The sequence below is a fragment of the Hippopotamus amphibius genome, chromosome 8, assembly GCF_030028045.1.
Source record: "Hippopotamus amphibius kiboko isolate mHipAmp2 chromosome 8, mHipAmp2.hap2, whole genome shotgun sequence".
Lineage (NCBI taxonomy): Eukaryota > Metazoa > Chordata > Mammalia > Artiodactyla > Hippopotamidae > Hippopotamus > Hippopotamus amphibius.
In genome coordinates, this window is record NC_080193.1 from 121,207,227 (window position 1) to 121,220,757 (window position 13,531).

The window sequence follows — 13,531 nt, forward strand, 5'->3', positions numbered from 1 at the left end:
TAAACATAAAATAATAAATGTAAAATGTCTCACACAGATATTCTTAAGATTTAATGAGATAGCAATGCCTAGCATTTAGCAGGAATGTGTGTTCTGTATTGTAAATTGTCCTATCTGTGCTCAGTTTCACAGGGCTGAATGTGTCTGCTGTGGCTTATAAAGAAAATCTCTCACTTCATAAGATCATAGGAGCTTCTACCCCGAATTATTTCCTCCTTTCTTTGAAGGCTGGCAATTCTGACTACATGTCTTCAGCATAAACGTATTTTGCAATAATAAAATGCAGGGAAAATGAAAGATTTCTAAACTATATCAAAAATGAGTTAGTACACTGACTTGGAATTTCAAAATGACTTGATTTTTTACTTTCATACCAATTCATTAAATTAATGAAAGTCTGTATGTTTCTATGTTTGTATAGTTTGTTTGACATTGTATAATCATAAACGCACACAAAAGTAAGGAGAGGAAAAAAGGTTTGTGATTTCATTTAACTATGAATTAGGAACTCAAATTGGAATTTCTTTATTTCAGGCAAAGAAAGATTCAGTTCTCAAAAGAAATCATAAAATAAATTTCTTTTCTCCAACTTTATGATTAAAGAAAATGGCTCATTCAGAAAAACCGAAATCCAAGAACCATATAAATCTTTCAAAGACTAAGTGTAGTAGAAAGTAAATAGATGCATTTCAAAGAGGTTTGTTTCTTTCCCTGATTTGCTGCCAGTTCCTTTTAGTGGCGAACAATAATATAAGTGTAAATCCCTATATATTTCTACCCAAAGCTGACCTGCATGCATGGATTTGAAGCATTTCAGTTCCTCTCTATTCCTGTTGGCCTGATACGGTGTAATTAGCTCAGGATATTAGTCAGGGCAGAGCTTGCCAATCAGATTTGCTATTGAAACAGTGAGTGTTGCCACTTCTAGCCATTTCTGACAGTACTGTTAGGAATTAAATCATGGCATTAGCCGAGTACTATTTGGCTGTGGAAACCTAGTAGGTCATCAGTTTATGCCCCGACTCTCCACACAAGTGGCAGGTGGAACCACGCTAGTCTCTGCTAAAGCCATGAGCTGGAGGCTCTGGCCAGTAGATGAGAGTTTACAAGGTTTTGTTTTTTTTAATTCATCAGGCCATATGCTGCCAGGCTCTCATGCAAATAGACAAAATTACAAATAATAAAAAAGAACCAACTGTTTTAGCGGTTGGCTATTTTGTGTCACCATTGCTACTGATGTGAGAGGCCAGTTAATGAAAGAGGAGTCTTGGACTCCCAGTGACATCAACCTAAAGGGATGGATACTTCAAAATCCAAGCTTCATTCAAACCATGTTAAACCTCTGCCCTAGGGTAACTCAGCTCCAGTATCTATTTGGCTAAAAGCAGGGGAGCCTGGCCTTCCAGCTGGCCTAGAGACTGGGCAAGTGTCTCTAATGCTCCCTGCAGCTGAGGCCCATTGTCCACTGATGTGAGAAGAGAGAAGAGGTTAAGTTTCATTTAGGTTGGGTTAAGTTGGGGCTTATGGGTTTATCAGGTCCAGACACACTTAGAATAAGCAGCTTTAGAAATTAAAAAAAGAGCTGAGTCGTAATTTTCCGTTTAAAATTATAAGAAAAGTAGCATTTATATGCTGTATGGAAATCCCTAACTTTTTAATATCAAAGACTGCAATAAAAAGCTCTGCAAGCAAATCTTACTCTTCCTCTAAAATACTTGCATTTAAAATTAAGATGTTGTTAAACTTCTGTATAATTTCTGTCATTTCTATATTCATAATTATCACCAAGTTTCCAGTCTGTACAAATGGAGAATTTCACACCCTGAATAGCATTCACACATTTATTTCCCATTTTAAGGCAGTAAACTCCCAACAAAAAAATGAAGTAGACTAACTCTGAATTCATATCTATATGTGTATATTTTAAATGATTCCATTTTAGAAATGTTGTGCTAACGTTCATTTGCACCTCTGCCAGGTCACTTTGAAGCCATAATTTGCACCTTCTTCAAGACTATTCAAAACCAGTTGTACTCAATTAATGTGCAATGTGTTGCAGTTCAAGAATTGTCAAAATAAAAGTATCGTGGAAATATATACACATTTATGTGTGATACTGAAAGAAGTTTGTGATGAGAGCCTATTGCTCAACTCTTGCTACACAGCAAGGATATTCTGAAGGGTGTTTTGCTCACTGGGGCCAAGGCACAACAAATGTCTTGCAGGCAAGCAAAGGCAAATAATTTTCTCTCCTGTTTTCTTTACCATGTCACCACAACCTGTGTTCCTTAGTGTGTCACTGGGTTTGCTTTTACCTCCTGGCTAATTTGTAATCTAAAGTATTCTTATGAAACATACATGAGCGTAATTGTATTGTCAGGAATAGTTCCTAGATCCATGGGGAATCCTATTAGAAGCTGCAAAGGTTTGTCTCCAACAAACCATCATTAATACACTCTACCAAAATATGACAGCTTTTCAATGAAGAAAAATTGTTAGTTTATAGATAAAATTAACATCATTAGAAAAACTATTTCATGTTGTATATAAACAACAAAGACAATGAAAGATAATGCCCCCTTTAACTGTTCAAAAGAGAGTGATTATAGAGTCCCATAACAGGCAATAACAGACCCTACTGTCACTGATATTCACGATCCTCATTCCAAATCAATTTGAATTCCTTTTTCCTAATTTGAAAGGGTTTACTTCATGGGGAGTCAAGGTCGGAGGTCTAATGTCTTACAAAGAAAGGTCTACCTTTCCAACAAATTTAAAGCTCAGAAGATAGCTCCCCAGTTGACCTTAACTTGAATGCATGTTGAAGCAAGGATTAACCCGGCCAGTTCATGAGGGATAAATGAAAAGATTTTCAAACATTTTCATGTTATGTGAAACTAAATAAGTGAGGAAGAACTGGTAATGTTCTAATATCTTGGTAGGAAATTTCAAGATGTATTACTTTTCACAGTGAATTCTAAAATTTACAATTCATAGTTAACGGTGATAAAAATTCTTCTGTCACATGAAAACACATGTCCCTAATGGACAGATTTATTTTGCAAAGTAAAATAATTGCAAAAATGTACCTAGAGTTATTATACACTCAAGTATGACAACTAACCATAAATTTTAGGAACAAAGTGGCTAATCAAATTTAATTGTAAAAAAACCAAGCATGTAAACAACTTACTGATCCCACTCTTCATTAGCTAAAGTAATAAGGTCATAAATAAATAAAATATACAGATGGTTCTCACATAGAGAAAGCAAAACATTTAACCATTTCTCCTGGTGATTCTTTTACGTGAATAGTAGATTCAACCACAACTTCATCCCACTGAACTCTGAGTGAAATTTTTATTAAAAAAGGAGACTGCACTCTGGAAATAGAGTGGAATTCATGAACACATTTATTCATTCAACAAATACTTATTGGATTCCCCATTACGTGCCAGGTACTCACTTTTCTAGGCACTGGGCACCTACCTGTGACCAAGATAATCTCTAACCTTATGGAGAGGCAAACCCTAAACAGGAAAGTAAACAAATAAACAATGTAAATAGAGACTGTGGTAAGAGCTATAAAGAAAATGATTAGGTAACATAACCAAGAAAAACTGACTGAGAAGAGCGATTTCAAATAGCTGAAGGTGAATCTTTTCTTGATATGAAAAGTATAATATTTACTTATGTCAAACTCAAAGACACAGATTAAAGAGTTAAATTTTTCCAGAGCTAAAAAGGGCCTTAGAGATTGTTCTAAATCATTCCCTCATTTTTTACAATGAAACTAAAGTTCAGATGGGCTAAGTGGCTTACTCAGTGTTCTATAGCTTTAGCTGAACAATCAGCTTTCACTGGTAAAAAGAGAAGGGAAGGACTTCCCTGGTGGCTCAGTGGTTAAAAATCTGCCTGCCAATGCAGGGGACATGAGTTTGAGTCCTGGGGGAGGCAACTAAGCCCCTGCGCCACAACTACTGAGCCTGCACTCTAGAGCCTGTGAGCCACAACTACTGAGCCCACGTGCTACAACTACTGAAGGCCACTCACCCAGAACCCGTGCTCCACATCAAGAGAAGCCACCGCAATGAGAAGCCTGCCCACCGCAACCAACAATAGCCCCCACTGACTATAACTAGAGAAAGCCTGTGCACAACAAAAAAGACCCAAAACAGCCAAAAATAAAGAAATAAAAATATTAAAAACAAACAGGAGAAGAAAGATGGTGGCTAAGTAGAAGGACGTGGACTGCATCCCTCTCCACAGATACATCAGGAATATACCAAAAGATGCAATAATTCCCACAGAGAACCAGCTGAACACCAGCAAATCACCTTGGACACCGGAAAGGACTGCAAAGATCCTGACATAACTGGGTAGGATGGGGGGAAAAAAAAAAAGGAGAAAGGGGAGGAGGAGAAGAAAGGAAAGGGAGGGGTCCCACACCCTGGGGCGGGGGGATCTGAAACAAAGGGGAGGTTGCTGAATTTGTGGAAATGTCCCTTACCTGATGGGGAAACCACTTCTCCAATGGGGAATTTCCCTGGGTCAGAAGGGAGGCATTTGGGACTGTTCAAAGAGGGTGAAGCGGCTGAGCTGTGGCAGCTGGGAAAGAGTGAGAAACACACAGAGGGTCTGCACCACGGCTCAGCATGTCCAGACTGAGACATCGGTTCACAGCTGAAGAGCGGGTCTGGGAGCTGGAACGTGGGAACTGGAGAACTGGTTCAGGGTGAGAAACACTGTTGGCAGTGGGGAGATGGACTGAAAAGATAGGAGGGAAGAAATTCACAGTGGAGAGTGCCTATCACCAAAAGCTGAGTGGCCATGGCGGCGGCTCGATACTGCTGACTCACAAGCAGGGGGGAGGAGCCGTGAGTGTAGCCTCTCTCTCTCAGCACCTGCAATGGACAAAGGAAGGACCCCCCCTGGGACTGGCTAATGCACTCAGGGATAACAAAGGCCCCTAGGCGGTGCTGGCCTATACTGCCTGCAGCTGAGAGCCAAAAGTCCACAGAGTGGCCCAGCTCTGGAGACATTCTATTGACACCTGAGCCACTGGTGTCCCTCTGCAACAGGCACTGCCACGGCTGGCTGAGCTGCCATGACCCAGGCAGGGTGCCCTGGCAGAGGAATAGCAGTGGGGAGGGGCTGCTGTTGGACTTGCTCTATCAGCCTGAGCTGCCCAAGTTGCCATGACCCAGGCAGAGCGCCACTGCTCACTCACTCCCAGGGGAAGGAGCCACTAGTGTACCCTCTCTCCCCCTACACACTGCATTTAACAAGGAACAATAAAGGAAGCTCTGCCAGTTGCAGAGTAATACAAAAAGCCCAAGGTGGGTAGAAGGACACTTACAGCTGAGACCTCAAAGAAACAGAAATATTATTATTAATTCGATTGATCTGGTACACTCTGGGGTCAGTTCCAGTATTTTTGGTTTTTTTATTTTATTTTATTAACTATGATCTTAGTCCTAAGGGATTTACACATTTTATAACATTTTTTATTCTATTTTTTATTATATTTTTATTTTTAGCCTTTTTATATCTTTTTATTTCTAGCTAAATTTTTTGTAGTGCTGATGTCTCTGCTACCTTCTTTTTTCATCTCTATCTTTTATACATTTCTATTTCCTTCTTTTTCTTTTCATATTTCCAGTCACACTACACTCTTCTGTTGCCCTGTTTTCTACCCTTTTGCAGTTTATTTTATCTTAATATACTTATAAGCAATATTATTGGTCTGCTCTGGTTCCTTGCTTTATTCTCCAGATGAAACACTGCTTTGGTTTTTATTATTAGGTTTTGTCTTTATCTTAGTTCTAAGTATAATTGTCTGATTTCATTCTGAGTATCTTTAGTCTGTCTGGTGGTACTCTTCCTCTTTATTATATTTGATCTTAACATTCAAAATCTCCCTAGATTTGTGTTTGTGTGGTTTTTTGTTCCTGTTGTTGTTGCTTTTTTGGTATTTAATTTCTGTTAGTTTTCTCTTTGATTGTCTGATGGCATACTGGGGTTCTTCCGTCAGGTCTTTCCAGTGCCTTATGTTCTACTGGATTCAGTATTTGTGTGTCTTCTACATGTATGTGTTTCCTTGACTTAGTATTTGTTCGACTCAACACTCTGCCATTAGTCTGGGGCTTGGACAGTCTTCTTTAAACACCCTTATTGCCAGGACAAGCAACCTCTGAAGTCTGAACTACTCCATCAGAAGTCAAGTAGGAGGCTCTGGGGAGGGAGCACTGAATCCAGGATGCTAGACTACTAGGGAGTCTTCAGACACAGGGAAGATTAACTGCAGAGAACTCTCACAGAGCCCTGTATCAGAGTCTAACACTCAGCTTCATCCGACTGTCTGCAATTGCCAGTGCTGGACACCTCACACCAAACTACAAACAAGACAGGAACACAAACTCACCCATCAGCACACAGACTACCTAAAGCCACATTAACCTCACAGATACCCTAAAACACACCACCTGACATGGCCTTGCTCATCAGAGAGAAAAGACACAGAGCCACACACTGGAAAGCAGACAGCAGACCCCCAAACAGGAAGCCTACTCAAGACACTGGACAGATCCCACCATAGGAGGCAGAGGTCAGAAACAGGAGGAATTACTACTAGGTAGCATAGGGAAAGGAGACAGCAAATCCTATAAATTAGACAAAATGAGAAAACAAAGAAACACCATGCAGGCAAAGGAGTAGGAAAAAAACCCACAAGAGCAAAAAAATGAAGAGGAAATAGGAAAATTGACTGAAAGAGAATTCAGAGTAATGATAGTAAAGATGATCCAAAATCTCGACAACAAAATAGAGAAAATACAAGAAACAGTTAATAAGGACTCAGAAGAACTAAACAGCAAACAAACAGTAATTGACAACAAAATAACTGAGATTTGAAATACTCTAGATGGTATAAAGAGCAGAATCACAGAGGCAGAAGAACGAGTAAGCGAGTTGGAAGATAGAAGGCAGGAAATAACTGCCACAGAGCAGGAAAGAGAAAAAAGAGTAAAAAGAATGGAAGACAGTCTCAGAGACGTTGGTGACAACATTAAGCACACCAATATTCGAATCATAGGCATCCCAGAAGAAGAAAAAAAAGAAATGGTCTGAGAAAATATTTGAAGAGGCTATAGTGGAAAACTTCCCCAATATGGGAAAGCAAATATATAATCAAGTCCAGGAAGCTCAGAGAGTCCCATACAGAATAAACCCAAGGAGAAATACACAAAGGCACATATTAATCAAACTAATGAAAATTAAACACAAAGAAAAAATATTAAAAGCAGCAAGAGAAAAGCAACAAATAACATATAAGGGAAAACCCATAAGGATAACAGCTGATCTTTCTGCAGAAACTCTGTAGGCCAGAAGGGAATGGCAGGATATACTGAAAGTCCTGAAAGAGAAAAATCTACAGCCAAGAATACTCTACCCAGCAAAAATCTCATTCAGATTCAACAGAGAAATCAAAAGCTTTACAGACAAGCAAAAGGTAAGCGAATTCAGCACCACCAAACCAACCTTACAACAAGCGCTAAAGAAAGCTTTCTAAGTAGGAAACACAAGAGAAGGAAAAGACCTACAGAAAACAACCCAAAACAATTAAGACAATGGTAATAGGAACACACATGTCAATAATCACCTTAAATGTAAATGCATTAAATGCTCCAACCAAAAGACACAGACTGGCTGAATGGATACAAAAACAAGACCCTTACATATGCTGTCTACAAAAAACCCACTTCAGACCTACGCACACATACAGACTGAAAATAAAGGGATGGAAAAAGATATTCCATGCATATAGAAGTCAAAAGAAAGCCAGAGTAGCAATACTCATATCAGACAAATTAGACTTGAAAGTAAAGACTATTACAAGAGACAAGGATGGACACTACATAATGATCAAGGGATCAATCCAAGAAGAACATATAACAATTATAAATATCTATGCCCCCAGCATAGGAGCACCTCAATACATAAGGCAAATGCTAACAGCCATAAAAGGGGATATCTCAGTAATACAATAATAGTAGGTGACTTGAACACCCCATTTACACCAATGGACAGATCATCCAAACAGAAAATAAATAAGGACACACAAGCTTTAAATGACACATTAGACCATCTCGACTTAATTATTTATAGGACATTCCATCCAAAAATGACAGAATACACTTTCTTCTCAAGTGCCCACAGAACATTCTCTAGGAGAGATCACATCTTGGGTGACAAATCAAGCCTCAGTAAATTCAAGAAAATTGAAATCATATCAAGCATCTTCTCTGACCATAACGCCGTAAGACTAGGTATCAGTTACAAGAAAAAAACTGCAAAAAATACAAACACATGGAGGCTAAACAGTATGCTATTAAACGACCAAGAAATCACTAAAGGAATCAAAGAGGAAATAAAAAAATATCTGAAACAAATGACAGTGAAAATACAACAACCCAAAATCTATTAGACGCAGCAAAAGCAGCTCTAATAGGGAAGCTTATAGCAATACAGTTCTACCTCAAGAAACAAGAAAAATATTGAATAAAAAACCTAACTTTACACCTAAAACAATTAGAGAAAAAAAAAAACAAAGAAACCCCAAAGTGAGCAGAAGGAAAGAAATCATAAAGATCAGATCAGAAATAAATGAAAAAGAAATTTAGGAAACAATAGCAAAGATCAATGAAACTAAAACCTGGTTCTTTGAGAAGATAAACAAAATTGATAAACCATTAGCCAGAGTCATCAGGGAAAAAAAGGGAGAAGATGCAAATCAACAGAATTAGAAATGAAAAAGGAGAAATAACAACTGACAACACAGAAATACAAAAGATTATGAGAGACTACTACAAGCAACTATATGCCAATAAATTGGATAACCTGGAAGAAATGGATACATTCTTAGAAAAATACAATCTTCCAAGACTGAACCAGGAAGAAATGGAAAATATGAACAGACCAATCACAAGTATGGAAATTGAGACTGTGATTAAAAATCTCCCAACAAACAGAAGCCCAGGGCCAGATGGCCTCACGGCCGAAATCTATCAAACATTTCAAGAAGAGCTAACACCTATCCTCCTCAAACTCTTCCAAAATATAGCATAAGGAGTAACACTCCCAAACTCGTTCTACAAGGCCACCATCACCCTGATACCAAAACCAGGCAATGATGTCACAAAAAAAGAAAATTACAGGCCAATATCACTGATGAATACAGATGCAAAAATCTTCAACAAAATACTAGCTAACAGAATCCAACAGCACATTAAAAAGATCATACACCATGATCAAGTGGGGTTTATCCTTGGGATGCAAGGATTCTTCAATATATGCAAATCAATCAATGTGATACATCATATCAACAAATTGAAGGATCAAAACCATATGATAATCTCAATAGATGTGGAAAAAACTTTTGACAAAATTCAACATCCATTTATGATAAAAAAAACTCTCCAGAAAATGGGCATAGAAGGAAATTACCTCAATATAATAAAAGCCATATATGACAAACCAACAGCCAACATCATTCTAAATGGTAAAAAACTGAAAGCATTCCCTCTAAAGACAGGAACAAGATGAGTGCCCACTCTCAGCAGTATTATTCAACATAGTTTTGGAAGTGAAGCAGTCAGAGAAGAAAATGAAATAAAATGAATCCATATTGGAAAAGAAGTAAAATTGTCACTCTTTGCAGAAGACATGATATTATACGTAGAAAACCCTAAAGATGCTACCAGAAAACTGTTAGCACTAATGGATGAATTTAGTAAAGTAGCAGGATACAAAATTAATGCACAGAAATCTCTTGCATTCCTATACACTAACAACAAAAAAGCAGAAAGAGAAATTTAGGAAACTCTCCCATTTACCATTGCAACAATAAGAATAAAATACCTAGGAATAAGCCTGCCTAAGGAGGAAAAAGAACTGTATGCAGAAAAGTATAAGACACTGATGAAAGAAATCAAAGAGGATACAAACAGATGGAGAGACATATCATGTTCTTGGATTCCAAGAATCAACATCGTGAAAATGACTGTACTACCCAAAGCAATTCAACACAATCCCTATCACATTACCAATGGCATTTTTCACAGAACTAGAACAAGAAATTTACAATTTGTATGGAATCACAAAAGACCCTGAATAGCCAAAGCAATCTTGAGAAGGAAAGACGGAACTGGAGGAATCAGGCTTCCTGACTTCAAACTTTACTACAAGGCTACAGTGATCAAGACAGTATGGTACTGGCACAAAAACAGAAATGTAGATCAATGGAACAGAATAGAGAACTCAGAGGTAAACCCAAGCACATATGGGCACCTTATCTTTGACAAAGGAGGCAAGAATATTATAATGGAGAAAAGACATTCTCTTCAATAAGTGGTGCTGGGAAAACTGGACAGCTACATGTAAAAGAATGAAATTAGAACACTTCCTAATGCCATATAGAAAAACAAACTCAACGTGGATTAAAGACCTACATGTAAGGCCAGACACTATAAAACTCCTAGAGGAAAACAGGCAGAACACTCTAGGACATCCATTAAAGCAAGATCCTTTTTGACCCACCTCCTAGAATCATGGAAATAAAATCAAGAATAAACATATGCGACCTAACGAAACTTAAAAGCTTTTGCACTGCAAAAGAAAGCATAAACAAGACAAGAAGACAACTCTCAGAATGGGAGAAAATACTTGCCAATGAAGCAACTGACAAAGCATTAATCTCCAAAATATACAAGCAGCTCATGCAGCTTCATACCAAAAAAGCAAATAACCCAATCCACAAATGCGCGGAAGACCTAAATAGACATTTCTCCAAAGAAGACATACAGATGGCCAACAAACACATGAAAAGATGCTCAACATCACTAATCATCAGAGAAATGCAAGACAAAGCCACAATGAGGTATCACCTCACACTGGTCAGAATGGCCATCATCACAAAATCTAGAACAAATGTTGGAGAGGGTGTGTAGAAAAGGGAACCCTCCTGCACTGTTGGTGGGAATGTAAGCTGGTACAGCCACTATGGAAAACAATTTGGAGGTTCCTTAAAAAACTAAAAATAGAACTACCATATGATCCAGTAATCCCATCCTGGGCATATACCCAGAGAAAACCATAATCCAAAAAGAAACATGTACCATAATGTTCATTGCAGCACTCTTTACAATAGCCAGGACATGGAAGCAACCTAAATGCCCATCAGCAGATGAATGGATAAAGAAGATGTGACATATATATATAATGGAATATTATTCAACTATAAAAAGGAATGAAATGGAGCTATATATAGAGGTGGATAGACAAAGAGTCTGTCATACAGAGTGAGGTAAGTCAGAAAGAGAAAAACAAATACTGTATGCTAACTCATATATATGGAATCTAAAAGAAAAAAAAAAATGGTACTGATGAACCCAGTGACAGGGCAAGAGTAAGGATGCAGATGCAGAGAATGGACTGGAGGATACGGGGTTGGGGGGTGTGGGTCACAAAGAGGAAGCTGCTACGAAGTGAGAGAATAGCATAGACGTATTTACACTACCAAATGCAAAATAGATAGCTAGTGGGAATTTGCTGTATAACAAAGGGAGATCAACTCTATGGGTGATGCCTTAGAGAGCCAGGACAGGGAGGGTGGGAGGGAGGGGATATGGGGATATATGTATAAATACAGCTGATTCACTTTGGTGTACCTCAAAAGCTAGTACAAGAGTGTAAAGCAATTATATTCCAGTAAAGAGCTTAGATTGGCCTTGTTCTCTGCCTGTTTTTCTTTTTCCAGATGCCACCCTGCTCCCCTCAGCCTCCGGCCCTCCATCTCCTTGAGACCTAACGCCGTGTCTTCAATTAAGTTGCAGAGTTCTGATGGAGAGATATTCGAAGTTGATGTTGAAATTGCAAAACAATCTGTGACTATCAGGCCACGTTGGAAGATTTGGGAATGGATGATGAAGGAGATGATGGTCCGGTCCCCTTGTCAAATGTTAATGCAGCAATATTAAAGATGGTCAATCAGTGGGGCACCCACCACAAGGATGGTCCTCCTCCTCCTGAGGATGAGGAGAACAAAGAAAAGCGAGCTGATGATGCCCTTGTTTGGGATCAAGAATTCCTGAAAGTTGACCAAGGAACACTTTTCAAGCTTATATTGGCTGCAAACTACTTAGACATCAAAGGTTTGCTTGATGTTATCTGCAAGACTGTTGCCAATATGATCAAGGGGAAAACTCCTGAGGAGATTTGAAAGACATTCAATATCAAAAATGATTTTACTGAAGAAGAGGAAGCCCATGTACACAAAGAAAACCAGTGGTGTGAGGAGAAGTGAAATTTTGTGTCTGACGCTGTAACACGGTAAGGATTGTTCCAAATACTCGTTGCACTGCTTTGTTTATAATTGTTAATATTAGAAAAACAGTCGACAAATGCAGCAGCAAATCAGTTGTATTAGCAGAACCTTGTCCTCATTGCATGTGTAGTTTCAGTACAGATTCCAAACTTATGGCTCCATTTCTTCTATATGATCAGAAGTTCTTTTTTCTTTGCTCTGAATAAAATTGAACTGTGGGTTCTCTATAGAAAGTGGCATTTTGGGCTTTCCCTCTTTTTGTAAAGCAATTTTTGCCTAGTTTGTTGTCCAGTTAACTTTAGTGACTTTTAAAGGTTGGCACTGTAAATAAAGCAACTTGCAAAAAATTTTCTGAAAACAAACAAAAAAAAGAGTGAAGGGAAAAGCCCTGTTGGTATTGACTAATTTACTAATTTTTCTGTGTTGGTGAGACATACGTCTAACTGGCATCACTAAATCTGGTTATCAATCTAGTTACAACAGGAAGAAACTATGTAAATAATAATCTTCATCTAATTAGATTGTTTTATAACTCCTGTGATATGTAGAGCTAAATATTTGATATCGTTATCACTTTTATTCCTTCATAACAATTTTTCTTTCCAGAGTGATCTAAGAAGACTGTGTATTCCTTGGATACTAGATACATAGGCAGAGGCACAGAAAACAATAGCAACAAAATGCTTTTCTGAACTTTGTAAGAAAGCCTATCACAATATTAACAATCTATAGGAGTAGATTAGATTGTAAAGCTTATTTTATAATAATAGTAGTAGTAGTAATAATAATAGAGAGATAATGCCATCAAACACCAATAAAGCGTTTTATCATTAGTTCCATAATCTAGTTTGATCCTTGAACAAATAAGAATGTCATAACTTGAATGGATATTATAATTCTTTTAGAGGTGATAAACGGAGATTCAGAGAGGATAAGTGACTTGCCCAAGGTCAAATAGCCAGCGAGTATCAAAAAGAACTGAAACCTAAACTTCTCTACCCAAACTTTGTGTGCTTCCCAGAGAATACCTATCCCCTCACAAACATGCATTACAAAATCATTGGGTGCTTAATACAATGCCAAGATCCAGGGCAGAAAGAGAGACCTGGTCTTTGCCATTCAGCAGCTCATAGTGTAAACGTACACACA

The 13,531-nt window shown here is 38.1% G+C and overlaps 1 pseudogene; it reads left to right on the forward strand.

Moving 5' to 3' along the window:
* Positions 1 to 12,370, forward strand: part of LOC130859236 (uncharacterized) — an 88,729-nt pseudogene extending 76,359 nt beyond the window's left edge.
* The last annotated feature ends 1,161 nt before the right edge of the window (positions 12,371 to 13,531 follow it).